The following is a 14621-nucleotide window of genomic DNA, read 5'->3' as shown; positions in this document are numbered from 1 at the left end:
TGAGAAATTCACTAAACAATAGAAAGGTGGCACCCTAGGAGGCACTTAAAGTAACTCTGCAGCCACAATCTCTCCCCCCCCTCCAAAACATCTTCTACCATCAGATAGCTGCTTTTAATCCAAGGTCTGCCCAGGGGTCCGTTCGGCAGGTAATGCAGTTATTGTCCTAAAAACAAACTTTTAAACTTGCAGCCCTGTGCCAAACTGGCGCGGCCTAGAGTGTCTGTGCATTAGGCTGGCACAACCTCTCTGTCCCTCCTCCCCGCCCTCTTCATCATTAGGAATGCCCCAGGCAGGTATTCTCCTATTCATCGGCTGTGTGAGCAGGGCACATGGGCTGGATCGTTAAGGCACCTGTGCAGAGGAATAGGAAAAATCCTGCCAGTGGCATTCCTAATGATAAAGAGGGTGGGGAGGAGAGACGGAGAGGCGGTGCAAGGTTAGGCCACTGATTCTCTAGGCCACTGCAATTTGGCACAGGGCTGCAAGTTTAAAAGTTGTTTTTTAGGACAATAACTGCATCACCTGCCGAACGGACACCAGGACAGATCTTTGATTAGAAGCTATCCGAAGGAACAAGTGGTTTGGGGGGACAGACTTTGGGTACAAAGGGTGAAGTGTTGGGCTCTTCCGGTTTCATCTTGGAGAACCTTTAAAGGGAACCAGTAAGCACGATTGTGCTGATATGGTTCCCTGCTGCACAGTATAGATCTACTATGCTGCTCCCTGAAGCCACCATCTGCGTCTGCAGTGGTAGCTTTACAGTGGGGAAAAAGGAGTTTTATTCTGACACACGAGGACAGGAGAGGAGCGGCAACTAGTCATTAGAGATGAGCGAATTTGCCAAAGTTCGGATTCGTATGAACCTGAACTATCGGCTTCTGATTCCCGCTGTCTGCAGCCTCCGTGAACAAGGTGGATACAGCCTAAGAACCGCCTGGAAAACTGTGATACAGCCTATGGCAAAGTCTGTATCCCAGTTTTCCAGTTGCGCTTATTGTTAGTCACTATTAGATTGTGTTCAGTCCTATCCTGTGAATAAGGGAAAAGTTCATTTTTCCTGGACTACCCCTTTAAGAATTGATTCTTAAAAAAGAGTGAGAACTCCTGTGTAGCATTCCAGCAGCTTACACTGTGACTGATAGGTGTCTTACTGATATTATGCTTACATATTGTAAATATAATGACCGGAGGGACAGTAACACTGTGTGATATACAGTGTATATGTCTTTCCCTACATACAGAACGTATACATTTTTGGCCAGCCTAGAGCTTTTTGTTATATTTTTGTTTACTATGCCTTTAATTGAAAGTAAACTCCGATTATACAGAGATTTGAAAGTAATAAAAGGCGACTAGCTGCAGGAGATATTTGTTCGCTTGCATGGAGATCATTCAGGGATATATTATACGTTCCTGTATTTTAGGCCACATGAATAATGGATGTTTTGCAATGTGGTTTAGTGACAGCTCCACCGCACTGTGAAGATTAGATAATAACACATCTTGGCATGATGTGTAATTACAGCCATATGTAATGATGGCCATTTAGTCTGCATTTATGTTTTTAAGGATAATTTTGTAAAGTGGAGCGGTATCTCTGAAAACAATAGACATTTGGTACCTTCTTTTTTCTGTTTTAACTTTTCAACACTTATGGGTCTGTATTGCTCTAGACTGGCGTTCCTTACATCAGTCTAAAGGCCCCCCATACACCTCAGAAATAAGATGGCAGAATCGCCTGACTGTCTAGGGCTTCCCCGACTCTCCTCCGACAGAAGATGTCACAGGAGAGAGTGACTAAGAACATTGGATTTCAACTTATCCTTTTGCTCTCGGAGAGATAAACTGCTGTCAAAGTAGTCTGGTAGCACCTTAATCCTTTAAATGTTCATGTATATATAGAGGCTGGGAGAGATAGCTGCCAGCTGAAGGAATCTTGGGCCAACAACTATTGCATATGTATGGGTCCCTACTAGAGATGAGCGAACCGGGTTCAGGTTTGAGTCCATCCAAACCCGAACGATCGCCATTTGATTAGCGGGGGCTTCTGAACTTGGATAAAGCTCTAAGGTTGTCTGGAAAACATGGATACAGCCAATGACTATATCCATGTTTTCCACATAGCCTTATGGCTTTATCCAACTTCAGCAGCCACCGATAATCAAATGCCGAAAGTTCGGGTTCGGATGGACTCGAGCATGCTCCAGGTTCGCTCATCTCTAGTCCCTACAGATAAAAGCACACAGGGCTAAATTGCTGGGCAGATTCTGGTGGGGATTTTCATGTGCAGAACTTTCATTTCAGTAACGCTTCGTCCATTTTCACTTCCTGGTTTGGTGAGTGGGGGATGGGTGCAGTGAGGATGGGATGCAGCAGTGCCGAGCTGAATCAACTCAGCATCGCTGAGTCTCCCACTGGGATTACACATACATCCACATAATCCACAAGCACTGGAGACATATGTGATCTCAAAGGGAGACATAGAAAGTGGAAAAATGTATACTTACCGCTAAATGTATACTTCCAAGGTCCCATCCACCTGAGTGACGTCACATTCCAACCACCAGTCACAGAGCTGACAGCAGTGGTCAGGAACCCTGCCATGGAGCTGTCAACTATAGTAAGAGCGAAAGGAGCCAAAAAACGAAACTAAGCAATTTTGCTAATGCAGCGCCTTTTCTTTTTGCATTCTCTATAACCAAATAAAAGTTTAGGCGATGAGAATTTTATTTGAAGTGTTGCAGATCTATTGTGGATTTAAAGAGTTTGTCCAGGGAAAATTAACTTGTCCCCTATCCACAGGATAGGCGTCACGTAAGAGATCGTGTGTGTGTGTGTGTGTGTGGGGGGGGGGGGGGGGGGGGTCTGACCCTTGTATCCACAGCCAATCTCCGTATCTAGCCCCCGGCTTCTTTTTTATGAATACAGCTGTGGGTACAGCACCTGACCTGCTCTTCTATTTATTCCTAGCCGCCAGGTAAAGCTGAGTAAGCACTTTTGGGCTTCCTCTGCTCTTTACTGTGGCTCCATAGAAATAAATCGGGGACAAGTTAGTTTAAGGTAGATAACCCCTTTAAGGAACTGTACCAACAGTACAGTTAATGCAAGTTCCTACCACTACCTCATCACCTACCTTCTATTTAAAAGGATTTTTTTAGGCCAAAATGTATCACCTAGGTTTTGTTTTTACTGATTAGAGGCGGAAACAGGCTTTTTTTTGCAATCTGTTTTCTGATGCAATTCTACCATCATTTAGAAATATGCTTTATAGAAAACCTCATAGGCAGAAATAGACAGGGTCTGCCTCATCTATCAAGGTTATTCGGGGGGGGGGGGGGGGTCTGAATTGTGAGCACCAACTATCACCTTAGTTTTAAGCCTAGTGGCCAAACTGAGAACTGATATCAGGGTTATTTTATAATATAGGTGGTAAAATGGAAGATTTACTAAATCTTTACCAAAGGATCGGGTACTAATCATAAATACAGGAATTCTACTGCCATTTATTTACGTTCATTTTCACCTGAGCTATCAGGAGAGGCTTCTTCCAATCTTTCATACTCCTCATAGATATACATTTTTATTGTCTGTTGAAGATGTTTTGCATTGTTTTACCAAGCCCTTAAATCATCATGTCATGTTGCAGAAATCAGTCAGAAAAAGAAAGGACCATCCCCACCTTTCATTGAGTGGCTGGACATCTGGAAGAGTGGGGATTTGAAGTCCATTTACACTAAGTATCTATGACTCCAATTTGCTGGTGAAAGCACTTTTATTAGACAGTAATGACTCTCCTCGCCGCCTCTCCTCTCCATCAGAGGCATTAGCGCGCTTGCTAGTTAGTTTACCAGAGGCAATGACTGAGAAGAAACCTTCATAGGAAGAAGCTTGGTTTGCCTGATCATTGTTTGGTTGTCAGGAAGGTTTGCTTCAGTGTAAAGGGATATGATGATTCAAAATGTACATGAATCAATCATGTACAGAATAATCGCTTTTATCGTTGCTCGTTTGCAAATCATTTGCATGGAATAAGACGTTGTTCGGTTCTTTGCAGTAGCGACAAACGCAATAGCAATGACAAGACGGCCACAAGAACGATCATAAGTAACGATCATCGTTTCGTGTAATTGAGTGAACGATTTTAGGTCGTTCGCAATAGCGGTCATTTAAGATCGTTTATCGTTAACGATTATCTGAACGATAATCGTCCCGTGGAATAGTGCCCCTACTTTTGTAGGAATTTGTGTGCTGACTGCTGTATGGTATATCAGTGCATTAGGAATCAGGTTCAGCACTTTTGATATGAGTTTAACCCATGCATAGCAGGCAATGTTTTGTTGGATGTAGTATACCATGTAAAACTCAGCTTCTAAATCAGGTAATCTGGTAGCAATCAGACCTTCCCTACTTCTGCTTGACTGGCTCAACATTTGCAAAGAAGACTTAAAGCGAATGTTCCAATTTGCTACCTAATTATTAAATTTTTTTAACATCACCTATTCAGTGCAGAGATCCCATTGGTGCTGTCCACTTTTCAAATGGCTGCCCTATTTCTGCCATCTGTGCTGGTTTTGTGACATACAAATTGTGCCTCTCTAGGCACTGGAGGCAGGCCTGGCACCTCCAGTACACGGATGTCTCCTCACCTCTGTGACACTCCTCTTTTAGAATCAAGATCGCTGCGTCACAGAGGAGAGAGGATATCAATGTACTGGGGGCGCCAGGTCCACCTCTGGTGTATAGAACGTCCAGATTTACATGTCACAAAACCGACGCAGATGGCAAGAAGTGGGCGGCGATTTAAAAAAAATGGACCGCATCACTGGGATCTCTGCGCCTGTGCTGACCCGGCGATGTAAAAAGAAAAAGTTTAGGTAGCAAATTTGTACTTTTGCTTTAAAGAGATTGCCTGGTAATCAAAAGATGGCTCAGTTGCCCCTAGCAACCAATGAAACTGGCTCAGTTGCCCCTAGCAACCAGTGAAACTGGCTCCGTTGCTCCTAGCAACCAATGAAACTGGCTCCGTTGCCCCTAGCAACCAATCAGATTCCACGTTTCATTCTTCACAGACTCTTTGGAAAATGAAAGGTGGAATCTGATTGGTTGCTAGGGGCAACTGGGCCAGTTTCACTTTACACCATGTTTGATAAATCTCCCCCACAGTGTCTCCAGTGTTGTGGCCATCTTTTGGAGTGTTCAAAAACCAGGATTTAAATCTGTGTGGGAACATAGCCTAATCAAACTTTTAAAGGGGTGCTGTTTGGGTAGGGAAAAATAGAATATAAACTTCCTGACTTGACTAGCCTTGGTCCCCTTCAATTACTCGGGGTCCTGGGTTCGAATCCCACCAACATCCGGGTGGAGTTTGTTCTCTCTGTGTTTTCGTGGGTTTCTTTTAAAACTCCAAAACCTATTGATAAGTAAATTGACCCTGTGTGTGTTTAACATAGGAAGATTAGATTGTGAGCTCCTGGGGACAGGCACTGATGTAAGTGATGACAAGATCTATACAGCCATGTGGAAAGTGTGGGTGCTGTATATACAAAGGAAATAATATTTAATTATTCTTGTCATTCGTGTATCCTCTTCTGTGTCTCTTTATGCTGTATACTGTAATATATGTAAAACCAACCCACACAATATCAAAGCAACTTGAATGAAGAGTTTAGTAGAGAGCGCCCTGTCCGTACAAGATTATAATCTCATAATGTACATTAATTGGCGGCTAACAATCCATCTCCAACTAGGCAGAACTGTGCATATCCTGCTGGCGGATACTGTGCTGCAGAGCTGAACTTATTTAGGTCAGTACAGTGCATGATACAAAAGCTGCATTTGTGTATTACAGTAACAGTTGCCTGACTATTGGTGGTCACCGACTAGTCCTGGTAGCCTGTCTGTTTTTTCTCTCCTCTGAGGCCACTGAAGGGACAGATCCAGGCAGTGGGCTGGATATACAGTCAGTCCTGGGAGGAGGGGGGTAGTCCTGACAAGAGGATGGGGGTGGGAGTGAGCCAGCAGCGAGGGAGGAGAGCAGCATTTTCAAACTTGATCAGTTTAACAAGAACCTGAGCCAAAGACTTTTGCTATCTGGAAAGTGTGTCCTCTAATAGGGATCTGCAGGCTGTACAATCCACTTTCACTTGGAGGAATTTAGAATTTGCAGAATCTCGGAGACCATGGAGGAAGAAAAGCAAGGTAAGAGCACATTGCATGCACATTTTAGGGTAGCCAGCAGATTGGCACTGAATGGGGGTAGTGTCCTGCAGTCTGCACTAAAGTCTGCGTTTTCCCTGTCCATCCCAGACACAGATACTCCGGATGTTTACCTTGGAATCATTGACACTGAGACTTTTACACAAACTTAACAGCTTTTAAGAAAAAAAAAAGTGTGAGACAAAGAAAGTCTCATTCAGACAGCTCGGCTTGGAAAATGTGACTGCTTTACATATGTACTTATTAGAAAGTACTTCAGTGTCTCAAGTTTCCATCCTGGACCAGGGTTTAAGCTTCCATAGGAGAAGAGATTATGTTGCTCATCTCGTGTCACTTACTTACAAAAATTCTTGGCTATCTCTTATTCAACTGGTCATCTAACAGAACTGTACGTTGGGGAATGATAGAACTGATGTAGCAGAGCTGAATATGTCAGCTCATGTATGGCAGGTAACAATTACGTTTCATGATAAAGTGGACTAGGGTCCTTGCCTAGGGCAAAGGTTTAGCCCCAGATACCCCGGCCAAAGCAGAATGACTTCTCAATGCCCTCCTAACTCTATGTTTGAGCTCTGCTACATCTATATATACAATATAAAAATTGTATCAAATAATGAAGCTGTATGTATCATTATTGTAACTTTGACGTTAGATAGTAAATTGTTCGATTTATATCTTGTACACTGACACCTGCCAGCTAGATTGTAAATTCTTTGCCCCTTTGCATGCAGGGATGATTGATGGTTAGCATTATGTTTGTAAGTATGGGTGAGTTCGTGTGTGTTTGTATACATGGAATGTTTTGTTCATACAGTAGTCGTAGGTATTATTTATTCCATACATTATCGTATACATTTAATTATTTGTAAATAACATCTGCACATTTCCTGTCAATAGTCTAAATATTTCTGAGAATTGAAGCAATTGGCAAAACAGGATTAGTCTGGGATGATGATCATTCAGCAAGACCAGTTTATACCATATGGGATCAATAACCTACGTCTCCCATTTCATATTTTTATTTTCAATGGCAAACAGAAGAAGCAAGCCGCAGCCAATGGCTGATCACTTCAAAGCACATCCTGAAGCTGTATTGGAGCAATAGATCATATTTATATGTTATCCAGGCCCTTTTCTGCACCGACCCAGTGTCCAGATTTGTGGGAAAGTGATTTCCTGCCTTCTCTTTATACACTGCTCTCTCTCATCTCTCCATGCATTGCCCTGTAACCGAAATCCCATATTTCAGGTCATGTATGATTCTAATTAGGCTACTGTAGTCTGAGATGGCCACGGGGAATACAGCGTTTGCAGCATTCATTATTTTGCAGTATTGAGGTCACTGATGAAAGTGAATGAAAGTCAAAGTAGAATAAGAGGGGCTTTTCATGCGTGTTATTAATGCTGGAGATGGATTGGCACGTACCAACAGGCTGGACTGTAGACTGTTACATGTGCATATGCAGATGTAGCAGAGCTGAATTGGTCAGTTGCAGCCATAGTGCATTGTCATAAACTTTATAGACAATCAAAAGGGTTAGAATGGATTTTTTTTTCAGCCACAGACCTGAAAGTCTGTAACAAAAATTTACATGACGCCGGCCAGTTTCCAAAAACCCTCATTTACTTGCCTCCTACTCTTTTTCACTATGGACTTTATGGCTATGTTCACATAACAGGAAAAATATGTTATGGATTTCTCTGGCAAAGATGTTAGGCTGAAATGAAGATTTCTGCTGTGGATTTGTGGCAGGTGTCCAGCAGATCCGTGGCAGGTTTACGCAAGAAATAGCCCCGCTGACGCTATGCATTGGGGGTTCTGACCTGACTTATTTCTGCAGTGGCAAAACTCTGCATAGATTTCATGTGAACAGGATTGCAGAAACCCCATTCTCATGCATTGGCTATGTATTTCCATCAGACAGTAGATGAAAATACAGGGGAAAGGAAGCAGTTATCCATAATAACCCATTACAAAGGTCCTAAGTAAAATGAGATGCAATCTGCAATTTATATACAGTATCCTAACGGGTAATGCGAGATAACAAACTCCACTCAGCTACCTCGATACTAACAGATAGGTGTAGGCCTCTATCCCACGTGCTCTGAAAATTTTGTTTGTTTTAAATTTGAAACAATGTCCGTTGAAGGTTCTTGCCGCGTCTTGATGAACATTTCCTGTTATGCACTGGATTTCTCCTCTCGCCCCAGCCCTGCTCACTTATAAGCGATATTCCTGCAGATTTGTTTTGCAGCTGAACCTTAGGGATCGCTGGAATTCCCTATTTATCAGGCGGTTCCTGAACACAATTTTCTTTCTTTTCTTGGCCTTGCATTATTGTAATAGAGGAAGCCATGTCCCAACACCTTCTGAGACCTGACTTGACTTCTCTGCAGTTATGCCTAGTGTTGCGCTGTTATTCCGAGATACTTGAGTAGCCATGTGACATGATTGTAGTCATCCACTTTGTTCTATCTGAGACCCAACATGAGGGCGCTTAAAAAAACCCACGCTTGAATAATGGATGAAAGGATGAGAGCCAGGGGTTAGGATGACTCACTGCAGGCACTGCTGGAAAGAAAACGTCATCCATTCTCTGTATATCAACATTTAATTCCTTCTCTAGTGACAAATGAAAGTGTCTTGTGTTCCAGATTGGGCCTGGGCATCTTTCTTTTACCTTTTAAAAAGTGCTGAACTCTCACTTTCTACATAAAAATCACAGCTCTATCCTCTGTATTAAAGTGGAAGTGCGGCGTTTAACATTTATTCACTAAATAACACACATTACGAAGTTATACAACTTCGTAATGTGTGTTATTTAAGTGAATGGCTCTCTTCCCTGTGTTACCCCCACCCGGAAGTGTGGTGCATTATACTCACCGACCCCGGCCGTCATCTTCGGGAGGCCTGCCGAACCGCCCCAGCGGTCCCTCATGTTGGCCCCCCTCTGTTCCGTCATCAGCTGCTCAGCCGCGATTGAGCGGCTGATGACGTGGCAGTGGGGGTCGGCATGAGGGATGGCTGGAACGCTTGACAGCAATTCAGTAAGTATAATGCACCATACTTCTGGGGTGGGGGGAACACGGGGAAGGGGGACATTCTCTTAACACAAATTACAAAGTTGTATATCTTTGTAATGTGTGTTATTTAGTGAATAAATGTTAAACGCCGCACTACCCCTTTAATGTCAGGCACCAGACCAGATTCCCAGATCATGTCTTCTATATAGCCTTACCTTCTGTATTAATATCAGACCCTAGACCAAACATTCTATACATAGTCATACCCTTTGTATTAATATCAGATCCTAGACCAGACCTATATATTTTCTTCTACTTTGTAGTTATATCAGATACCTGACCAGACTCTCAGATCAGACCTTCTATATAGTCATACCTATTGTATTAATATCAGACCCTAGACCAGACCTTCTATACATATTCATCCCCTCTGTATTTATATCAGTTACCGAACTCCCAGATCAGGTCTTCAATATAGCCTTACCTTCTGTATTAATATCAGACCGTAGACCAGACTTTCTATACATATTCATACTCTCTGTATTAATATCAGACCCTAGACCAGACCTTCTGTACGTATTCGTACCCTCTGTATTAATATCAGACCCCAGACCAGTCCTTCTATATATTTTCATTCGCTGTATTTTTATCAGACACCAGACTCCCATATCAGACCTTCTATATAGTCATACCTTCTGTATTAATATCAGACCCTAGACCAGACTTTCTACATATTTTCATCCCCATCTGTATTTATTTCAGACCCCAGACCAGACTCCTAAATTATTATCAGAGCCAGAACCATATATAAATGTATATATCGAAGACACTAAACCTTATATTACTTTCAGACCTCTGACCAAAATCTTTTAATCCAGACTACAGATCAGACAAAAAAGGGGCTTAAAGGATGCATCGGTTTATCACTTGCAAGATGTCAATAAAGTCTTAAAGAAGAAGTGGGAACACCAGTTATAGTTTTCGTCCAGCTTTTCTAGAAACAATTATTATACATTTATATATTTTGACATTCAAGCATATAAAATAAAATGTTAATAACAACGGGTCCCTAGTAGACTGTATTTGCTACTGCTACAGTATATATCACTGTAAAGTATTGGCCTAAAATAGCATCTAGTAAAAGCAGACCGGCCATGTGCAAAGAGCTATGGGAGGCAAAACAAGCTGTAAATAGATCCTTATGACTCTATGGTTACTGCCATAATACCAGCATATACACAGTGTTCATTATACTTACTAACATGTCATTGTGCTATGCTAGTAATTTATGACCAGTTTAGCTAATCCTAACTCGTAGGGTTGGATGTGTATAAAGAATGCTGTTCTATGGCAACCAATCACATGGACGTTTATTTTTTATAATTTGTTTGGTAGTTTATAGAAGGAACATGATGGCTGTGTCTAAAATGTCATATATGCTCGCAATTTTGTATGGGAAAATCTATCAAATGGTCTGAGAAAAATTGGCAGATTTCTAGTTGTCATAGACTTTACTGATACCATTACATGCTGCGCATTTTCCACTTCTAAATCTGTAGCCATCACTCTTAAAGGCATCTTAAAATGGGGAAGAACAGGAACACAAACAATCTGTGTCAGACTGGCCCATAAGAGGACCGGACAATCCTCTGGTGGGCCCCCAGCTCTAAAGGAGAAGTCCGACGAAAATTTTTATTAAAGTATTGTATTGTCCCACAAAAGTTATACAAATCACCAATATACACTTATTACAGGAAATGCTTATAAAGTTCTTTTTCCCTGCACTTACTACTGCATCAAGGCTTCACTTCCTGGATAAAATGGTGATGTCATGACCCGACTCCCAGAGCTGTGCGGGCTGTGGCTGCTGGAGAGGATGATGGCAGAGGGATGCTCAGTGTCCAGTGCCCTGTGTCCCTCAGTGTCCCTCTGCCATCATCCTCTCCAGCAGCCACAGCCCGCACAGCTCTGGGAGTCGGGTCGTGACATCACCATGTTATCCAGGAAGTGAAGCCTTGATGCAGTAGTACATGCAGGGAAAAAAGCACTTTATAAGCATTTCCCGTAATAAGTGTATACTGGTGATTTGTATAACCTTTGGGGGACAATACAATACTTTAATAAAAAATTTTCACCGGACTTCTCCTTTAAGAACCTGCACTAACACTGAATGACATGTCGTTTCTCACTGTTTCTTCATTGTGGGCCCCCAGGATCATTTCCTCTGGTGGGCCCCAGATACCCCAGTGCGACACGGCAAACCATATTGGACATGCGAATGACTACATTATACAGTTCTATACATTGCCCCCCACACTTGTGGTGGGCTGGACCATCATGGCCTAGTCATCTAGTCATTAGGATCTGCACAGAACAGCAGTGCTTACTAAGGACCAGCTGACAGCTATATATGGGGAAGCGGGGTGTATGTATATGGAAGAGCTGCGTCATATAAACAGCTTGTTTCCCCGGTGATTAATGAAGCGTGTGCTTAAAGGTGAAGGAGGTTTAGGGAGTCATTATAAGATTATAGGGAAGGATGTTCGGATGTTCCACTTGGTCACTTTTTCTCGCTTTGTTGCTTCTGATGCTTTTTTTTTTTTTCTTTTTTAATGTCCCGAGGCAGTGAAATGTGATCTGTGATCAGTGAGGTGTGATCTGTTGTGTGACACAATCTAGAGCGTCAGTCATGTGGATATATGCAGACAGAGATACATCCACTGTGCATCTATGCTCTGAATTATTCAGTGCTTCAAATCATTAGATATACATAAGGGATGAAAATATACGTATCCTCTCTGCTTGTTACATAAAGCATTTAGGCCCACACTTATATATTTAGTCTATGTACCTTGTATATATAGGACGCCCCCTGTTGGCAAGGGTGATAATTGTGTCCAGTTGGTTAATGCATTTAGGAGTAATAAGACAGGAGTGACACTGCAGTATTGGGAGAAAAGATTCTTCAGAATTGTTAGGATGGGAGACACCAGTACTTGACTTCTGGGAAGTTTGAAGGACAGAAAGTAAGAGTAATGTTTCTTCTTGAGGAGAGCACCATAAAGTTGTGTGGAGACTTGTAGGTCATTCATGCTTTGCTGAGAATTCTGGGAAGGAGAATATGCAAAGCAGGTCTCTGGCATCACCTTTTGGAAGTAGCATTCCACTTCAAGGTGCCTTTAAAGGAGAAGTCCGGCAACATTTTTTATTTAAAGTATTGTATAGCCCCCCAAAAGTTATACAAATCACCAATATACACTTATTACAGGAAATGCTTATAAAGTGCTTCTTTCCCTGCACTTCCTACTGCATCAAGGCTTCTCTTCCTGGATAAAATGGTGATGTCACGCCCCGACTCCCAGAGCTGTGCGGGCTGTGGCTGCTGGAAAGGATGATGGAAGAGGGACACTGAGGGACACAGGGCACTGGAGGGACACTGAGCATCCTCCTGCCATCATCCTCTCCAGCAGCCACAGCCTTGGAGTCGGGGAGGTGATATCACCATTTTAAGCCTTGAGGTAGTAGTAAGTGCAGGGGGGAAAAAATCACTTTATCTGCATTTCCCGTGATAAGTCTATATTGGTAATTTGTATAACTTTTGGGGGGCAATACAATACTTTAATAAAAAAAATTTCACCGGACTTCTCCTTTTAGGGAAGGTTTCTGGCTTGGCTTATTAAATGGAGGCTTCTTAAAGGAGAAGTGGCCTATCTGTAAACAGCTGCGTGCGTCAGTACAGACCAGGGACCAGAAGAGCACCATGAAGGTGTGTGGGGACCTATAGGCCATTTATGTTTATGAAGAAATGTATGTTTTTTGCTGGACACAATAGCTCAGATTGCTACTCCATGGAAACCGCAGAAACGTAAAAACTATGGGGGAGATTTATCAAACTGGTGTAAAGTAGAATTGTCTTAGTTGCCCCTAGCAACCAATCAGAATTCACCTTTCATTTTTAAAAGAATCTGCAAGGAAAGAAAAGTGGAATCTGATTTGGTTGCTAGGGGCAACTAAGACAATTTTACTTTACAAGAGTTCGATAAATCTCCCCCAATATGTAGTGTGAACCCCACTTTACAGTACCAAAGAGAATTGAAAAAAAGCCTTAAACAATGGCACAAAGTGGGCCTATACCATCCTAATCCACCACACATAATCTTTAACAGCAACCTAGTAATAGTTTTTGCCCCTGTGATACTATAATAGTTGTGCTAGTATAATAAAGTTTCTCCAATTCCTCTTTGCGTATCCTGCCATATTACGACTCTGTAAAACCTCATAAAACAGTGCCCATAGACTTTTATGAGGCCCTACTGTATCTCCATATGCCACAGATTTTAATGTAAAAGGCATATGCATATTTTCTTTTTTTTTTCATTAGCTTCGGAGTCTTTCTGTACAGGCTCAGGTCTGCCATGTGCGTGAAGCCTAACAAGCATCTCCAACCATGATCCAATTGATTTTCATGAGCTTATTTTATTCTCAGACCATGCCATTGTCTTGGGGCCACACACAACGATAGCGTGCTTGCCAACACTTTACTATGGCCATTATTCACTATTCACAGTCCCCACCTGTACATGGTACCAAAACAAAGATGGTTTATTTAATGCTGTACCTTTTGACATTCACAATTATTCATGAAAATGTAGTCAACTGACTATCTCATATACATGAATACGCTGTTTGTAGAATGACATACGCAACTCCATCCTATGGTGTTTGCCGCCATATGGTGCATTATATCATCTGGCAACTCTGAGGATGTGCTGAATAGTCATATGGTCATGCACATGAAGCCTCAGCCCAGTTATCACTTATATCACAATCATAAAAACAGCAGTAGATGTCCCCAGCTACGTCACAGTACACAGAAATAAAGTTTTGCAAGCTCTGACTCCCTGTTTCTATGCAGAGAGAATGCTTGTTAAATCCAGAAGCTGTGAGATTGCTGCTATTATTCCTATTGTCCTATATAGGCGGCATGACGAACATGCTAGGAACAATAGCACAGCCGTTATTTCTATACGCCCCTTACCATAGAGGTGGGGGGCTGGGCTTTTTCGCCCACATCTTGCTATCTGCACAGGTCTTAGAGGTCAATGCCTCGGAGACAGAACTGTAGTAGTTGTTGTCCGTCTTGTATCTTTTATGAGCAAAATACAACCAATTACTCCAGTATACAGTCTACAGCTTCCCTAGTGGGTCATGGTATGGCTTATTGGTACCACTTATTTTATTGTTGTCTCTAAACCCTTCATCCTTCACACATAATAAGGCACCAGTGTCATAAGTGGCATATTGTAGGGGTGGGGGCTGTTATTAAGTTAGTTCATTGCAGCCCAGGAGCTTCATTCACATTAGGTCTCTCCACTGAC

General features: G+C 42.3%; 1 protein-coding gene across 3 annotated transcripts in view; it reads left to right on the top strand.

Annotated features, from left to right (window-relative positions):
* Window positions 1-14621, top strand: part of LZTS2 (leucine zipper tumor suppressor 2) — a 109975-nt gene that overhangs the window by 70081 nt on the left and 25273 nt on the right. The window contains exon 1 of one of the 3 annotated variants that reach the window (XM_069980192.1): window positions 6044-6201. The exons of the other annotated variants lie outside the window; for them this stretch is intronic. The gene's annotated coding sequence lies outside the window, so the exon portion shown is untranslated. Of the gene's footprint in view, window positions 1-6043; window positions 6202-14621 lie in introns of those variants that run through there. 3 annotated transcript variants of the gene reach the window in all.

The sequence above is a fragment of the Dendropsophus ebraccatus genome, chromosome 8 (genome assembly GCF_027789765.1).
Source record: "Dendropsophus ebraccatus isolate aDenEbr1 chromosome 8, aDenEbr1.pat, whole genome shotgun sequence".
Taxonomy (NCBI): Eukaryota; Metazoa; Chordata; class Amphibia; order Anura; family Hylidae; genus Dendropsophus; species Dendropsophus ebraccatus.
The sequence above is the reverse complement of the archived record's forward strand: the minus strand, read 5'-3'. Positions and strand labels throughout refer to the sequence as shown.